This window comes from Calliphora vicina, chromosome 2 (assembly GCF_958450345.1).
Source record: "Calliphora vicina chromosome 2, idCalVici1.1, whole genome shotgun sequence".
NCBI classification, from domain to species: domain Eukaryota; kingdom Metazoa; phylum Arthropoda; class Insecta; order Diptera; family Calliphoridae; genus Calliphora; species Calliphora vicina.
This window is the reverse complement of record NC_088781.1, coordinates 91,078,377-91,096,768: the sequence shown is the minus strand read 5'-3', so window position 1 is coordinate 91,096,768 and position 18,392 is coordinate 91,078,377. Positions and strand designations below refer to the sequence as shown.

At 31.6% G+C, this 18,392-nt stretch overlaps 1 protein-coding gene across 2 annotated transcripts in view; it reads left to right on the top strand.

Annotated features, from left to right (window-relative positions):
* Positions 1-18,392, top strand: part of milt (trafficking kinesin-binding protein milt) — a 204,796-nt gene that overhangs the window by 143,449 nt on the left and 42,955 nt on the right. The window contains exon 1 of one of the 2 annotated variants that reach the window (XM_065500245.1): positions 10,754-11,001. The exons of the other annotated variant lie outside the window; for it this stretch is intronic. The gene's annotated coding sequence lies outside the window, so the exon portion shown is untranslated. Of the gene's footprint in view, positions 1-10,753; positions 11,002-18,392 lie in introns of those variants that run through there. 2 annotated transcript variants of the gene reach the window in all.

Below are 18,392 nucleotides of genomic sequence, written 5' to 3'. Positions count from 1 at the left end.
TGATTTTTTTTTATATATATTTTGTAAATAAATGTATAACTACTAAGCTACTGGTGAGATTTCATTAAAACTTGGAACGTAGATAGAAACGTAGAGTTAGACATGAAAAGTATACATATTTTATATCAAAATGGAAAACAAATTTCTACTTTTTATAAATTATAAGTAATCGTTAGGTTTAAAAAGCGATTAAAGATTTTTGTAGAGACAAATTAAAAAAAATCTAGGATCGTCCGGTGGCGGAAATTCGACCACTTTTAAAACGCTTTTTACAACTTTTATGAAAAGAATTTTTAAAAATTTTTTTATATTGTGCATACTTAGAGAAAAGAACCTTTTAACCCATATATGTGTCATCAGTATTGGTGGACAATAACATACTAAAAAGTGTACAAAAAAACGTGTGGCCTATTTATATATAAGATATATAATTCTATTGTAAAAAATTTCCGCTTTTTATACTAATCGGATCGTGTGACCTCTGTCCAGTTATTTAGAATTTACTTTGTACATGATTTCACTTAAAATTAATATCGAACGATTTTTTCCATAATAATTTTATGGACTACAATTATTTTAAAACTGTATATTTTACGTAAAGTTAGTTCATTCCACAGCGCCAATTCTGCTTACCAAATTGGATTACTGAACATATAATATTACACCAAAAACCTTAAAGTACACAACAGGAAAACTATTTTTGTTTCACATGAACTACTAGACATCATATATTAAATACATACATAATATGTATATTAAAGGCCAAAATTCCAACATTAACACAATCATAAGCAGCAGAAATGTCGATAGTAGCAGCAATAATCTTAAAACCTTGGGATTTCAGAAGTGACACTCTGAAGGAAAATTCGTTGATACACATTGGGGCCGAAAAATATTTCGTATAAGCGAAAGAGCGAGAGGGAAGAAGTGGTGTTTGGTTGAGAGTTCAATTCCTCCAATCTCCGACAGAAGGACTTCTACTTCGCCCTCCTAAGATAATCCTTCCAGTCATGGAAAGCCGAAGAGGCAACATCAGGTTCAATCAAGGTCCGTTGATAAATAATTGGCGTTCAAATCCAATAACAATCTTCGCTTAGAAAGAAATGAAACCGGTCGCGACATAGATGAATCAAATTCCATAATTATCGGGTAATGATGACTGCACCTAATCACACAGGATCAGTTTTCCAAGATATAGGAAAACTACAATTGGAAAAACTAAGATCAAGAACCGTCCCATTTGCCCTATGAAGATGAGGTAAAAAAGTAGGTGAACCATCATTTAGACATTTAAAGGATGATTCAGAAATCATTCTGTATACAAGGTTACCCCTGGGTGAGTCATGATAGTCACCCCAATAAAAAGTTAAAATCACAAATTTTCAGGTTATGAAAGTTTTTTTATGTAATTTCTTATTACCATAATTTTTATTGAATATTTCACTATTAAAAATTTAAATACTTACCATCGTCATTAATATCCATAACTAACTGATTTAAAAAGTTTTTTTATTATCGTGTAACATGTGACTCAAAGAAAACAAAAAATTACACCACGTGTTTCAGTTTACCACTGCACTTAAAACATTGAACTTTCTCACTTCATAGAATAACGGTTAATTGAAGTTTGCAAAAATAAATTATTTTTTTTGTTTATTTGAAGTGTTTGCTACAATATTCCAACAACAAATATAGGAAAAAATGTTTTGAATTTTGGCCAAGAAAATGGGTCTTGAAGACCTATGTGCAATGGCACAACCACCATAACCATCAGTTCTAGGTTTACCGAAAATATTAAAACTCAGAAGATTGCTGGATGAATTAGTTTTATCAGCATCAAAAATTTCCGACAAAAAACAAATATCAATAGAAAAATTGTTGATAAAGTACTCAATAGAGCCTTTATTTGAAACTGAAATAACTTCATTGTGTTGACGTAAGAGACAAATTAGACGAGGAAATAAGTTCCCTGTCCATATCGAGTAAGGCAGTATTAAACTTAGTCTTGAAATCATTAAGTACTCTGACGTATGAAGCTTCCTTCCTATCAGAGAAGTACTCCTTCATAACATTCGTCATCTGAGTGACAAGCTTCTCAAAATTAGTCACCTTCTCACATTTGCGATGAATAATCGGAATAGTGGGGCTGGTGTCGATCGGTTGTAATTGTTTAAAAGGCTTATTAAGCCCCAAAGGTGGCTTAGGTTTAACAATCCTATTAAAATTCTTCTTGGTCATGATCTTGTTCACCTCCTTATCCCTTATAACTCCACCAAGTGGGGGAAAGTTACTGTCATACCCATCAAATAAATCAAAAATATTAGGAGTTCAAAACCTCCTTTCTAGATAATCGCTTTAAAGTCATTATCTTCAGAATATCATACTCCTGTGTCCACGTGGGCCACTTAGATTTATCAGTTGAAACATGATCCGTAGAACCACATAACACACACTACAGGAACCATCACACAATCCATAACGACACACTTTAAGCACCTCTCCTTCGAGTGGCAACCCCTCTCCGTGTGGCCGAGCCTACCACATTTGCGACACTGTCCAAGTGGCGGATAATACATTGATACCTCAATGACCGCATAGTCCAAAACAATGTTGGCAGGAATCTCGTTTGGCAACCCCTCTCCGTGTGGCCGAGCCTACCACATTTGCGACACTGTCGAAGTGGCGGATAATACATTGATACCTCAATGACCGCATAGTCCAAAACAATGTTGGCAGGAATCTCGTTTGAATTAAAACCAAGCTTGGCAGACAACATTGGAATCTTCAAACCCCCTTTATCAGGATCCTTACCATGAAATCGCTCCACCGAAATCAAGGGAACAGAAGAAACAGCATTTTCCCTAATGAAGTCATCCGTATACCAGAAGGGTATACCCCTAATGACCCCATAGGAATATTAAAGATTTAGGGATAAAAGCCCTGTATCCCAGAGCAGCAAGATAAAATGAGACAAAAAAATTGGCATCCGATGCCGAATTTAATTCTAAAAATTTTCCTTCCAATATGAGAAATTCCCTTAAACCACAGTCCTTAATACTCTCATAGAAAAAAAGCGAGATTCTTAAACCTTCTTTCTTGCCCTTATGGCCAGATGTGTCACAAAGTACAAGAAAATTACCAAAGTGAGTTTCAGAGTAACGCACAGTCCTATTATTAACATTAGGGTTAGCCGATGCGCCTGATTGTCCTGCAGACAGATCAACAAATGGCACATCTGACTCTCCCGAAGGTGGATCACATGAAGGTGGATCCAACTTCATGTGGAATCTCGAAAAAAATTTTGAAATTCGGCACGATGACAATACGTAAGGGGGCTAACAAAATGGCGTATAAGTCATTCAGACAAAATCTTTCTTGAAAAAGTTGTTAATTTTCCGTGAGCCTTGTGCCACCTTAACGATAATTTTTTACAAAAAGTTTGTATATTTTGCTTTAACGAAGCTAAATCATGTTTTGAAACATTATTTAAATAAATTTCACTGATAATAAAATTGTAAACAGCATAGATTTTTTTCTTATTATTTTTTTCATATTAGAAAGTTCGCTATATTTTAATCTGAGGCTGTCTGAAAGAAAATGATATAAATCAAAAACCGAAACGAAAAATAAATTCAGAATTCTTTTATTAACACTTTTCATCAATGAAAAACACGGCAATCCACGGCAAACATTATCAAAAGCTTATGCGAAGTTTATATTTATGGAAAAAGTCATTAATTTGAGGTTAAGTTAGAATTACACATTTTGTTAACAAAAGCAATAACGTCCACCAAAATATATTTTTTTTAATTACTTACTATCCCCTCTCTTTACCGTATTATGCACGATTTCCTTCTATTTGTTTAATAACTGATAAAAGAATGTTTTAATTCATATAAAAATTACACTTTTTGTGGTGCACTTTGAACGTTGCTTGCAAATGTCTACTTCGACTGCCCATAAATCAGCTGATATTTGTTTTTTACAAAAACCAAATATGCGGATATTTGCTTTGATTTATGCTTAATCAAGCGTCATTAACAAAAACATTATAATTGTTAGTGCAAAAAATTATTTTTAGCCAAGATATTGGGTCAATAGGAATAAAAAACAAGTAAGAAAGTATGGTCGGTCAACCCAACCCTACACCAAGTAAAAGAGCAAAAACATTTTTCTTTTAAAATTTCAATAATTTATATTTTGAGTGCTTTTCGGAAGTGGGCCTTATATGGGAACTATGACCAATTATGGACCGATCAACATGAAATTAGGTCGTGCGTATACCAACATTTTTATATGGGCGATATGACTAATAATGGACCGATCGTAAACATTTGTGTAGATATCTATATAAATTAAACATTTATGACCGATAAAGTCCAATTTCGGGAGGACATTTGTATGGGGGCTAGGTTAAATAAAGGACTGATTTGAGCCAGTTGCAATAGGCCTGGTCCTTGGCCGAAAAAAATATATGCACCAAATAATGATAGCTGATTTTTTTTGAAAATTTTAATTTTTAGAATGCAATAAAAGTTTTGTTTATGAATCGTTTTTAATGAGATTTTACACTTATATAGAAACTTTTGATCCAAATCCAGAAGTGAAAAAAATATTTGTGAATTGTTAATGACAATCCCACAATTCCCAAAAAAAAATCTTTTCAAAAATTCCAAATTGTTTTTTTTTTATTTTTGGATCTATTGAAGGCACCGAGTTCGGGGCTATGAAATCCCTTTGCGCAGTATTGAAGAACATATTTGGACTTACAAAACAGGTATTAATTTTCTGAAAGCAGCTATACGATTAGAGAACAGTTGAAATTTACATAAAAAATAGGTCTACTTTGGAAGGCTCTGCATCACACACTAATACGAATTTTGACATTATTTGGCTTTTGTAGTATTTCCCGAGATGTTATCTTTCAGAAAAATAGAAAAACATTATTTATCTTTTTCTTATTTTCTGTATAATTTAAAATTAATGTAAGTACTTTTTTTTTAAAAAATGGCGAAAAAACGACTTTTATTTTTTTAAGTTTGAATACACATAACTTTTGATTCAGTAAAGTTTTTTAACGATTATTGTTGTTAATTCAAAAAAAGATACTTCAAGAAAATCGGAAAAGAATTGGATCCGTTATTAGCAAAAAAGCAGACCAAGGTAGGTAAAAAACATAAAATTTTACTTTTCAAATGCGAATAACTTGTAAACTGTAAGAGATAATATATGTCTAAAGCAGTGTCGCTCAATATCACAATTCCCTAGCACGCGTGATAGGACTAGCAAATTCTGCTGACGTTACTTTGATACACATACACTATAAGCTTACTTGTGTGTCGTCTTATAATGATCATTTGTTTGTTGCTTTATTTTCATCTCAGAGAACAAAATCAAATCAGTTTTGGTGTTGTTGTTGTTTTTATTATCCGCTGTTCTACCAACACAACCAAAGTTTTGATGGTATGTGTTTGAGCACCACTGGTCTAAAGCAATACATAAATAATGTCTAGTAGATTCCATATATACAAAAATCTTTTAAATCGGATTGCAAACAAAAATTTGGCATCGTTTTTAATTTTTGATATACCCGAAGTGCATTGTGGCTCGGCGCACCCTTGGTGTTATAAGCCCAAATTCAAAACTTAAACCTATAGCCACCTCAACACCTCCTCTATAGCCATTGCAAGTTTTATTAGAATCGGTCTATTCGTTTAGAAGTTACAGATTTATTTCCACTGCAATCACGCATAAACTGCGAAATAGGAACAAGGTCCTCAAAGCACTAGCCAGCAGTACTTGGGGTATGGACAAAGAAACCTTGCTAGATACCTACAAGACGATTGGTCGGTCGGTGGTCAACTATGCTGCTCCAGTGTGGTCGCCTTCGTTGAGTGATACCCAGTGGAGAAATATTCAAAGCTCAGACTCATCCTGTTGAAGTAGCACAATTTCTTAGACTTGAACAACATGCAGAACCACCAGAACATCCAGATTGATTATTGTAAAATTGTTCATGCTGCTACAACAACAACCAAAAATAATAATCGAAATCAAAACCTCGCTGCTATTTCGTTTAACAACTAGCAACATACAGATGCCAAGAAATGCGCAACTCAATTCTGCAGGCAATTTATAGAACACCCCGCCACGCAGAACCGGACCAAAAGTTCTATAGTCCCGTGAAGTCGATTTCATTATCTCCAAGTCGAAATCTTCCAAAGCTCTAGGTCCGGATGGCATCTCTATATAATGCTAATGAAGCTCGGTATAGTAGGTCTGGAATATATCACCCACCTTCTGAATCTCTCGATTCACCATTTGGTGATTCCAGATATCTGGAAAGTGGCTCGAGTTATCCCAATTCTAAAACCGGAAAAATCAGCTACCCTAGGAGAATCATTCCGCCCCATCTCCTTATTGTCACCAGTAGCAAAGGTTTTAGAATCCCTATTATTACCCACCTTGAAAGAGCATTTCCCGTACGCCACACATCAACATGGATTCAGGGAAGCGCATAGCTCAACAACAGCCCTAACTCAGATAACCTGCCAGATCACCAATGGCCTCAATCAGCAACGGCCGTGTCAACGCACCATCGTCGCCGCACTGGATTTATCCAAGGCTTTCGATACGGTCGATCACTCGATGCTGATTAATGACATCGTGAACTCCACACTCCCAAATCATGTCAAACGCTGGATAGCCAACTATCTATGTGGAAGACATGCGTTTGTCGAGTTCAGAGGCCAGAAATAAAAATACCGCAAGATAAAAATGGGCGTGCCACAAGGAGAAGTCCTATCACCGATGCTCTTCAACATATATCTTGACAAGCTTCCTCAACCCCCCCCCCCAAATGTTTCTATGGTGTCGTATGCAGATTATTGCACTATAATTTCATCAGGTGTCAACATCGACGACATAAGTGCCAAAATCACCAGATATCATAACCTCGGTGTCCCTTTCCACCTCTTGGACAAAAAAGTAAGGACGGCGCTCAACATCTCAGTCGTAGGTCGAACTGTCCCAACGGTTCAAGACCCGAAAATTTTAGGGGTAGTCTTCGACATCCTACTTCACTTTTCAAGGCACGCAACCTACATCAACCAAAAGGTTAGAAATAGGAACAAGGTCCTTAAAGCTCTAGCTGGCACCTCTTGGGGCATGAACAAAGAGACGATTGTAGCGACATACAAAGCGATTGGTCGCTCTCTTCTCAATTACACTGCCCCAGTATGGACCTCATTCCTTAGCGACACCCAATGGCGAGGTTTACAAACGGCTCAAAATAATGCTCTCCGGATCGCAACCGGTTGTGTCAAGATGACGAATGTGGATCATCTACATGAGGAGACTAGGTTACTGTCGGTCAGACAACATAATGTGTTGTTGACTAGACAGTTCCTGTTGGCATGCCATCTGCCGAGTCACCCCAACCATTAGATTCCCTTCCCCGACCCATCCGGATGGACCTTCGACGCTTTCGCAGCGACATCCAAGACGTCATACCATCGGACTTCAACCGATTGTATATTGCAAGTGCTCGAAAATTGTTGCATCAAACGGCGGTTACTGAAGCCATTAATGGCTTTAGATTAAAAAATAACCCGACATCGAAAGAATGAGATTTAAAGTACGAAGCATAGTTAAAGCTTAAAATTTATTTTATTGTAATAAACAATTTGGTTACAAAGAACATTACAAAAAAAGAACATTATTAAAAAATATACATTTTCTTTTTTGTTTGTTTTTGTTTTTTTGTTATTTTCTCTAGTTTGTAAGTATTAGTTTTAAGTTTATTCTACTATGAGATATACTCTCACGACACTGTTAGCCTCGGGAGCAAGGGCATTTGCATTAATTTTTCACAAAAAATTTTATACATTTATTGTCAAGTTTCGTCGTTATAATCTTAAATGTTACTTTAATACGTATTTTTTAAACCAGAGTTATTCTTGAAAAAAAGTCTCAATAAATTAACTTAACTTTATTGTAATAAACAATTTGGTTACAAAGAACATTACAATGTATTTCCAGTTTTCAAAATTAAATTATCTTTATTTGTTACATATCGCAAACGGATGTAATACCATGTTCACACGACGGCATTATTCGTCATTCACGCTCTCATTCGTCATTCAACCCCCAATTACGAACTGAATTACATGATTTCAAGTGCGAATTACCTTGTTCGTACGTAATTCAGTTTGAATTACCTTATGAATTACGAACGAATGACTGTCATCTCTAATTTTTATCGATTATTTATGTATCAAAATCAGCTGTCAAAACAAAACAAAATAAAGAAAAGATTTTTGTATTAAATAAATAAATTAAAAGAAATAAAAAGTCTGATTAAAGTTAAAGCCACGCAGCTCTGCCATTCTTTCAGCCCACACCTCTAATAAAGCCCGCTCGCTGCCCTGGTCCCACATTCTTGCACGTTTTCTTTTTTCTAATATTGAAAATAATATTTAAATTATATTTGTTTAATTAACAATGCTACAATTTTATGTTCTTAATTACCTTTTTTATCCATTGCCAAATTACAAATTTAAAATTCGCACCAAACAAACAAAAACAAGTAAGAGTGCTATATTCCGCTGTGCCGAATCTTATATACCCTTCACCAAATTATACTTCAAAATTTTAAATATTTTTAGGTAAACAAAATTTAATTTTTTTTTAGTTGTTTTTTTCATTTTTTGGAAAAAAAATTTTCGATTGTTATTTAATTTTTTTTTTTTTAAATTTAATTTTTTTTTTTTTAAATTTTAAAAAATTTTTTTTTGTTTTTTTAAATTTTTTTTTTTAAAAAAAATTAGGGTTAAAAATATTTTTTCCCGATTTTGACCCATTGTAGGTCCAACTTTGGTCTTATATACGTCGTTCCAAATGTCTTTGAAATATCTATCATTAGATATCCATATTGTCTATATTAATGTCTCAGTAATCCAGATATATGTAGGTCAAAAATAGGTCAAAAATCGAGGTTGTCTTGGTTTTTTCCTCATATCTCAGCCATTTGTGGACCGATTTTGCTGATTTTAAATAGCAAAATTCTCGAAAGTATGTCTGACAGAATTATTGAAGATTTGGATCCCGAAGATATCTGGGGTCTTCAGAAAACTGATTTCAACAGACAGACGGACAGACAGACGGACATGGCTTAATCGACTCCGCTATCTATATGGATCCAGAATATATATGTATACTTTATAGGGTCGGAAATGAAAAATGTAGAAATTACAAACGGAATGACAAACTTATATATACCCTTCTCACGAAGGTGAAGGGTATAAAAACAAAACATGTAAACAGAAGAAAAAAAAACAAGAAGAAGAAATAAATAAATGTCAAACTGAATTACGAATGTTGTCGTGTAAACAGGTTGATTCGCAATCGTAATTCAAAACGCGAATTAAGTAATTCAGACTGCCGTGGAAACATGGCATAAGTAGTACACAAAAATTTAAAATCGAGTTTTTGATTGATTATGGTTCATTTTTTTTTTATAAAAAAATTCAAATAAAAAAATTTGCTAAGAATATTTTATTATTATTGATTTTATAACGTTTTTTGTTTCTCCTGTAAAAAAAAGTGTAGTTACGTCCGTTTGCATTTAAGGTGACGATATCACAAAGAGGCGTCACGAGACAGAAAATAATCTCATTTGTCTCTTTCTTTATAAACTGCCCTTTTCATCGTTTTGTTTTATTTGTTTGCTTTGATTACATTACTTTGTCTACCATATTCGTGTTGTGTATAGCGTTTTGCTTTAACACATCAGTGATATTGTAGTACAAAATGTTTCCCTTTTAAGAGAACTGCCCTATCATCTGATTTTGAATTTTTAAAACGTCAAATTTGACATCTCTTTATACTTTGTGACGATATAATGGCAATTGTTGTAAGAAAATTCAAAAAATTTCATAAAAAAACAAGTAAGAAAGTATGGTCGGTCAAGGCTGCCATATAATACCATACACTAAGTAAATGAGCAAAATCATTTTTCTTTTAAAATTTCAATAATTTATTTTCGTGAATGAAGTCCAATTTCGGGAGGACATTTGTATGGGGCTAGGTGAAATAATGGACCGATTTCAGCCATTTTCAATAGGCTTCGTCCTTAGGCCGAAATGTATTGTATGTACCAAAAATGTATTGTATGTACCAAATTTTATCGTAATAAAAAGTTAAAAGTGACAGTTCGTAGATAGAGAACATGATATTTTTTACTGAACAATTTTTATCCAGTAAAAAATATAAACATATGTTTAAAACATAGTTGCAAATGTAAACAAAACTAAAAGGTTGAAAATTAATACAATTTAAAAGTTTTGCAAAGAAAAGAAGTAAAAAAACAAAAAGTTTTAAATAGATTTGTAATAAAATACAACTTATTTTTACAAATTGTTGTTCGTGTACTTTTTTTTTGGTTATTTTTCAGATTGAGAGTAATTTCTTTTACTCTCTAAAATAAAGTTTTTGAGTATTTTTTACTGAAAAGTACGCGAACACACCTAATATGTACTAGTTTACCATCACTGGATACTACATATTTTATACAACGCTAAAATAGCAGTATTTTATTTTTGTTTCATTGCGCTGTCACAACAGTCTGCCATTTCATTTATGACTTACGTATCTTGGCCGGTGGTGTTAATATATAATTTAAAATTATTATTTCATTAATTCGCTATATATTTTGAATTATAATTAAAAAAACTATACAAAAATTTAATTAACATATCAAGAAAATCTTTACTAAATATAATATTGCTAAATAATAATAAAAAAACGCCAACATTCGTTATTAACGAACAATACTGTGTCATCGTTGAAAGTCAAAGAGGAAGACGCTAAAATCTATCTCTATTGTGTGTGCCATCATCATTTTCTATTTTTAGGGAACAACCCAACTAAAAATATAAAAAACTTTTAAACAATACCAATTGAAAATATTCTGCTTGTTTACTGCTATTAAAACTAATAATGGTACAAATAATATAAACAGAAAAATAATATTAAAGTTATTATGTTGTGTTATGTAAAATTCTATTAAAACTGAAATCGCATTGTATTTTTGTGTTTATAGATAAGAATATTTCCAACATATTTTTAACTTTTCTTGCACTTTGAATGAAATTCTTTACCAAACATTATTTACATCAGTTTATGCGAACTATTTATTCAATTCTAAAATGCGAAAATAAGCAAACAAATATATTGTAGATACATATGTATGGAATGTATAATATTTAATGTTAAATTAAATAACTAGTGTGTTGTTTTATTGGAATACAATTTTCATTGTACGTGTATACTCATATGTCTAAAAACTCGTGGCTCATCAACCTACAATATCGTTTTCTTTTTTAATTTTTTCCACTACAATATTCACATAATGTACTCATAAAGGCTTAATTCAATAAAAGGTCTTATAGTATTTTACAAATTGTTTATGTCTTATCTCAACAATACCTTTGTATATGTATGTATATTATCTTAAAATTTATATTGTTGATAAACTTCATAATTTTGCTATTTTCGAATTAAAATTACATTTTTTAATAATTGTATGCGATTTTGTCACAACTGAAAGTATAGATTGATTCATTTAGTTTTTCTTTAAGACTTAAAACATTCGGAAGGTCCAATTTTCGATTACTCTTTCCACCTACCCGTTATCTTGCGAATTACGACTTTTGACTTCACATAACCCCAAAGAAAATTTCGTGATGTTTGATATCAGGTTGTCAGGTCCAGATTGAGAACTTAGCTTCTCACCAAATGTGATGATGCAAATCATATTTTGATTGATGTGCACGAAAAACATGTCTTAAAGAACGGTGATTATCATAATTCAGCTGAATAATTTGGAGAAATTTTGGGATGTGAGTCTTCCCATGATGAACTGTCAAATAATACTGAATAAAAATAAGATTACAGTTTGACACCTGTCATGCGTAATCTGTGAAAAGAAAAATAAATAAATAAACCTTGAAACTATATATATATACAGTAGAGTGACAGACGATTTTTTTTTTTTAGATTTCAAAGAGTGCCGGGTGGAATATTGTGACACTAGGCCTAAATGTTAAGTGCTGAAAATTTGAGCCAAATCGGGCAACGATTTCTGGACGCGCATCGAGGTCAAAGTTCAGATATATGCAAAATTTTACTGTTAATATGGAATAAATAGGTGAAACTCGTTAACTTTCTGCATTGTTTTCTAGAAATGTGTAGATTTATTTATATTAATGAATATTACATTAAAACAAAATTTTTGGAAATTAACCCTGTATCTCCTTTGGTTCAAAATGATCCAAAAACTGTATTATCGCCAAAATTAGAGAAAAATGCAAATTTTTCAGTTTTTGAAAAAATTTTGCTACTAAATAAATACTTTTGCAATTGAATGCAAAAGAATCGAAATATGTACGTAATTATCGTTGTAATGAGATATAAATGACAAAATTTGATTAAAAAATTTTAAAGTTATTACAAATTCGCCAGACCATTAACGTGTTTCAGGCCACTTGAACAAAAAATTTAGGAAAAAAATTAAGATATTTCGAGGAAAATTAAAATAAAAGCTCATTTTTACTTAAAATATGTCCATATTTACTTGTATATGAGTTTTTGTCTTCGTAGGGTACCGTTAACCTATTCGGAGGGATGGCCAAAAAAAATAATTTTTTTTAACGGCTGTTTCAAAACTCCATTTTCAAATTTTTAAAAATTTTGTTAAACAAATTTCAGATTTTTTCGATCATCACATTGGGGATTATTGAGATCAAAATAGGGAATAAAAATATGTAAAAATTATGTCAATACCTCTTACAGTTTTTCCGTACCTGCGATTTAAATTTTGCGTTTTTCAAGAAAAACTATTTTTTTTGTCCATATTTAGGCGAATGAGTCCAATTTCCTTACTGTTATAAATTTTAAGTAAAACCTATTCATAATATTATAGTCCTTGTAATTTTAAATATGTTCCGAAAGTTTTACTAAAATCGGAAAACGATAACCTTTGAATCGTGAAGGTCAAAGGTCAAATTTTTCAATATTTGGAATTTCTAATGAAAATATAGCGAAATGTTATATTTTTGGGCCGATTTTCATGAAACTTGAGGAAAATATATAATGGATTTTAACCTTTAAGAGTACTTGGGGTCAAAATTGTTGTGTTTTTCGTGATTTTAAAAGTTGAGGGTAATTTGGACCCCAAGTGCTGCTAATGGTTAATTTCCATTTTTGTGCTGTGATTTTAAATTCTGGACTTTATGTTATATTTTCCTCAAGTTTCATGAAAATCGGCCCAAAAATATATAACATTTCGCTATATTTTCATTAGAAATTCCAAATATTGAAAAATTTGACCTTTGACCTTCACGATTCAAAGGTTATCGTTTTCCGATTTTAGTAAAACTTTCAGAAGATATTTAAAATTACAAGGACTATAATATTATGAATAGGTTTTACTTAAAATTTATAACAGTAAGGAAATTGGACTCATTCGCCTAAATATGGACAAAAAATTAGTTTTTCTTGAAAAACGCCAAATTTAAATCGCAGGTACGGAAAAACTGTAAGAGGTATTGACATAATTTTTTCATATTATTATTCCCTATTTTGATCTCAATAAACCCCAATGTGATGATCGAAAAAATCTGCAATTTGTTTAACAAAATTTTTAAAAATTTGAAAATAGAGTTTTGAAACAGCCGTTAAAAAAAATTATTTTTTTTGGCCATCCCTCTGAATAGGTTAACGGTACCCTACGAAGACAAAAACTCATATACAAGTAAATATGGACATATTTTAAGTAAAAATGAGCTTTTATTTTAATTTTCCTCGAAATATCTTAATTTTTTTCCTAAATTTTTTGTTCAAGTGGCCTGAAACACGTTAATGGTCTGGCGAATTTGTAATAACTTTAAAATTTTTTAATCAAATTTTGTCATTTATATCTCATTACAACGATAATTACGTACATATTTCGATTCTTTTGCATTCAATTGCAAAAGTATTTATTTAGTAGCAAAATTTTTTCAAAAACTGAAAAATTTGCATTTTTCTCTAATTTTGGCGATAATACAGTTTTTGGGTCATTTTGAACCAAAGGAGATACAGGGTTAATTTCCAAAAATTTTGTTTTAATGTAATATTCATTAATATAAATAAATCTACACATTTCTAGAAAACAATGCAGAAAGTTAACGAGTTTCACCTATTTATTCCATATTAACAGTAAAATTTTGCATATATCTGAACTTTGACCTCGATGCGCGTCCAGAAATCGTTGCCCGATTTGGCTCAAATTTTCAGCACTTAACATTTAGGCCTAGTGTCACAATATTCCACCCGGCACTCTTTAAAATTTTAACAAAAATTTTTTTCCATACAACTGATTGTCACTCTAATATACAGTGGTGGCCAGGAATTTAAGACAAAAATTGTTTGCTAAATTCCATGTAATTGTCAATTATTTTTTCAAATATTTCCACAAATATGTATGCTGTTTTAACACACAATTGTGTTTTATTCGACTGCGTCAATTCATACATATTCACCATGAACACATACAATTTTTCTACAACGACCAAAAATTTTTTTTTTTAAGTAAACATATTTTCTCACATTTATATCATTATAATTTTATTATTATAAAATATTCGGACCAAATTTCGTATTTTTAGTTTCATTAGTTTCGGTCATATCATGTTATTAACAGCGGATGTTCGCTGAGGTGGGTCAACGTATTTCCACATATCTTTGTCCATATATGTTTTACCGATTTTTTCAAAAATTTTTTCAGAAACTCGAAACATTAATAATAAATTTCATACCCTAAGAGGTCCTTGACGACTTGTTCTTCTATCATTACTGTGTCAATCGATTTGTATTTTATTATTTCGCCAGGCACTTTCAATTGTATTTGGTCATCGAGCTTGTTAACATCATAATTTGTTTATTAAAAGTACATTTCATACGGAAATTTCTTATTCATGCACCTAATATGCAAGAGTAAACAAAATTGTTTATCACAGACCGAAAATCAAAAATCCGACTTTGCACTGTTACCCAAAAGGCTTTTCTGAAGATTCCGTGAAAATTTCATCAAAATCGGTCCAGCCATTTTTGAGTCCATGTGGTACATACACACATCCATTTTTATTTTTTTTTTGTTTTTAATAAAAATAGTTGATGGCAAAGCAAAACGCAAAAAGCCAGGGTATCCCACACAAAGGAATAAAAACACGGGAAAACGTTGGGCATTGAAAAATGCCTACTTCCTCTAGTATAACGCTGTTAGTGACTAACGGTTGATTATTCCTTAAACTTAAAAACGATCTCGTATGTTAGCTTCCTTAATGAAACTAATTAACTGAGAGTATATACCGATGTCATGAGAATTTAATAAGTCAAAAAGATTAGTGAATTTACGAAATAATTGGTGTTTAATTCTAATATCATTGAATTCAGAACAGTGAAAGATAAGATGCTCAGAATTGTCGATCATGTTACAAAAATCACAAACATCAGACGATCTCTTACGTATCATGTGAAGGTAAACGCCACTATAACAGTGGCCACATAAGAGCCTATTAATAATCTTGATGTCAATTGGATGCCAACCAACACCCCTGTGCCAAGGTCTTGCAGGTATTTCATTAAAAAGAGAGAAGAAGAATCGTCCAGACACTTGAGATCTGGTCCTGTAAAAATCTAGCCACTCTTGATTAAGAGAATTCCTTATCCTCACAAGAGCATCCCCATACGGAAGTCTTACCTCTAAGGTCATCCATTTTTATGAAATATAGGGCATTAGCGATGTAATGTAAAAATTGGATTATTAAACGACCCCCCGCCCACAGACAGAATTTCAAAAAACTGACTATACAGTGTTACCCGCTGGGCTACTCTGAGGATTCCCTGAAAATTTCATTAAAATCGGTCCAGCCGTTTTTGAGTTTATTCGGAACATACATCCATTTTTTTATATACATATATATAGATGAAAAATGTTTGTGTGAGAAAATTCGAAAATCTTCTTTACGAAAGCACCGAATGGACCTAATATAGTATTTTAGGTGTCTAAAACCATATTCAGAAAATTTCCTTTAAAATTATACCAGTTTGAAGCTAATCGGTTTGATGGTCTCAGAGTCTATAACGGGCATAGGTAGAAACATTTTTTGTATTTTATATATATAGATAGGGCATTAGCGATGTAATGTAAAAATTGGATTATTAAACGACCCTCCGCCCACAGACAGAATATCAAAAATCTGACTATACAGTGTTACCCGCTGGGCTATTCTCAGGATTCCCTGAAAATTTCATTAAAATCGGTCCAGCCGTTTTTGAGTTTATTCGGAACATACATCCTTTATATCATAGATGGGGGTAGTGCACTAATTTTGCAGTTTGCACTAATACTTAGTGATAGTGCAAAATTAGTGCAATCATTTTGTTCATATTTAGTGATGAGTTGAAAATTAGCAGCCTCACTAAGCATTAGTGATAGTGAGTTAAAAAATTTTGCACTCAAAATAAAATTAGTTGATTTAAAAAAATGCAATCATCAGTTTATTGCAACTTTTTTGTATGCACTAATTTGAGTGCAACTTCAAATTGTGCACTAAATTTTTAAGTTCAAAATGGTTTAAGTTTATTCCCGTACACTAATTTAAAACTTAAGACTAATATTTCATTAAAAATAACAATAAATATTTAAAATTTTTATTTTTCGAGTTTGGATTCAACAATTTCATGACTACTCATTTTTGAAAATTTAGTGATAGTATGTTTAATGCAGCCTTTTTTGATTGCAGGTTAAAATTTTGCACTAATTAATTGCAGTGCAGATTTTTGCACTAAATCTTCGTTTAGTTATAGTTAAAAAATTATCACTATCACTATTTTTTTTAGTGCTAGTTAAGAAATAAACACTATCACTAAAGCTGATAAAAATTAGTGCAAACTAAATTTTTTGCAATTTTAGTGAGTGATAGTGCAATGCTGATTTCAATCAACATTTAGTGCACTACCCCCAACTATGCTTTATATATATATAGATGAAAAATGTTTGTATGAGAAAATTCGAAAATCTTCTTTACGAAAGCACCGAATGGACCTAATATTGTATTTTAGGTGTCTAAAACCATATTCAGAAAATTTCCTTTAAAATTATACCAGTGTGAAGCTAATCGGTTGGATGGTCTCAGAGTCAGAGCTGTAAATGAATCATTCTTTTTTGATTTTAATTCATTATGAATTAGCTAAATTTTGAATTAATTCATTGAATTGATAAAATGAATTGAATGAAATTTGAATCAATTCAAACGAATTAGGCAGAAATGAATTTCAATTCATTTCCAATTCAAATGAATTTGTAAAAATGAGTTTCATTTTCAATTCATTTGAATTGATTTTGAATTAATTCAAATGAATTAGAAAAAAGAATTAGCAATTCAAATGAATGATTCAAAAATGAGTTGCAATCAATCAAATTCAAGAGCAGTTCTCTAGGGGGAATGAAAGATTTCTCCTACCAAAATGAAAATATCCAGTACAAAAATTGATCAAAAATCAGGAAAAATAACAATGTATGTAGTTCAAAACACAATTGAGTTTCATAAATAAGGCTAATTAGATTTAATTAGAATGCATCATTCACCTTAAACAACAATAGCTTTTCAAAATTATCATCTGAAAGAAATCCACGTTTAGGGATGTTTAGAATAGAGGCGTACGAAAATAATCTTTCAACACCAGCTGACGATGGTAACGGCGCATTATATTTAAAGGAAGACTTTTTAACCGTCGATTAATTATACTGCATACTTAATGACATTGAAGAATCTGCTAAATATGCTGCGAATTTCGGCTAAATAAAGGCCGAACCACGTTATTACACTTTTACACAATATTTTGTTAATTTTTTAAATATTTGCAGCACACATTTATTTCCAAAAAGCGTTTATTTTGAACAAATGAAAAAAATTATTTTTTTTAATTTTTGACACTTAATTTTATTTGTGGTAGAATTTCAATTATAGAACAGAGTTTCAATTTTTGGTATTGAAAATCAAACAAATTGAAACTTAAAACAATCTTATAGAACTCTGTAGGTCTGGTGAAAATCGAAAAGGCACCAACACATGTACATTTTTATTACTAACACATGTTTAGAGTTAGGTACTTTTTCACTAACACATGTTTAGAGTTAGGTACTGCTGTCAAAGAGTTGGTCTACTTGTTATACTTTGGTTATGATAAAAGACTCATTTCAAAAAAAAGTTTTGTCTATACATGTAAATACAAACAAAGTTTCAAATACATGTAAATTAAATGTCATTGTTATACATACTAATCAA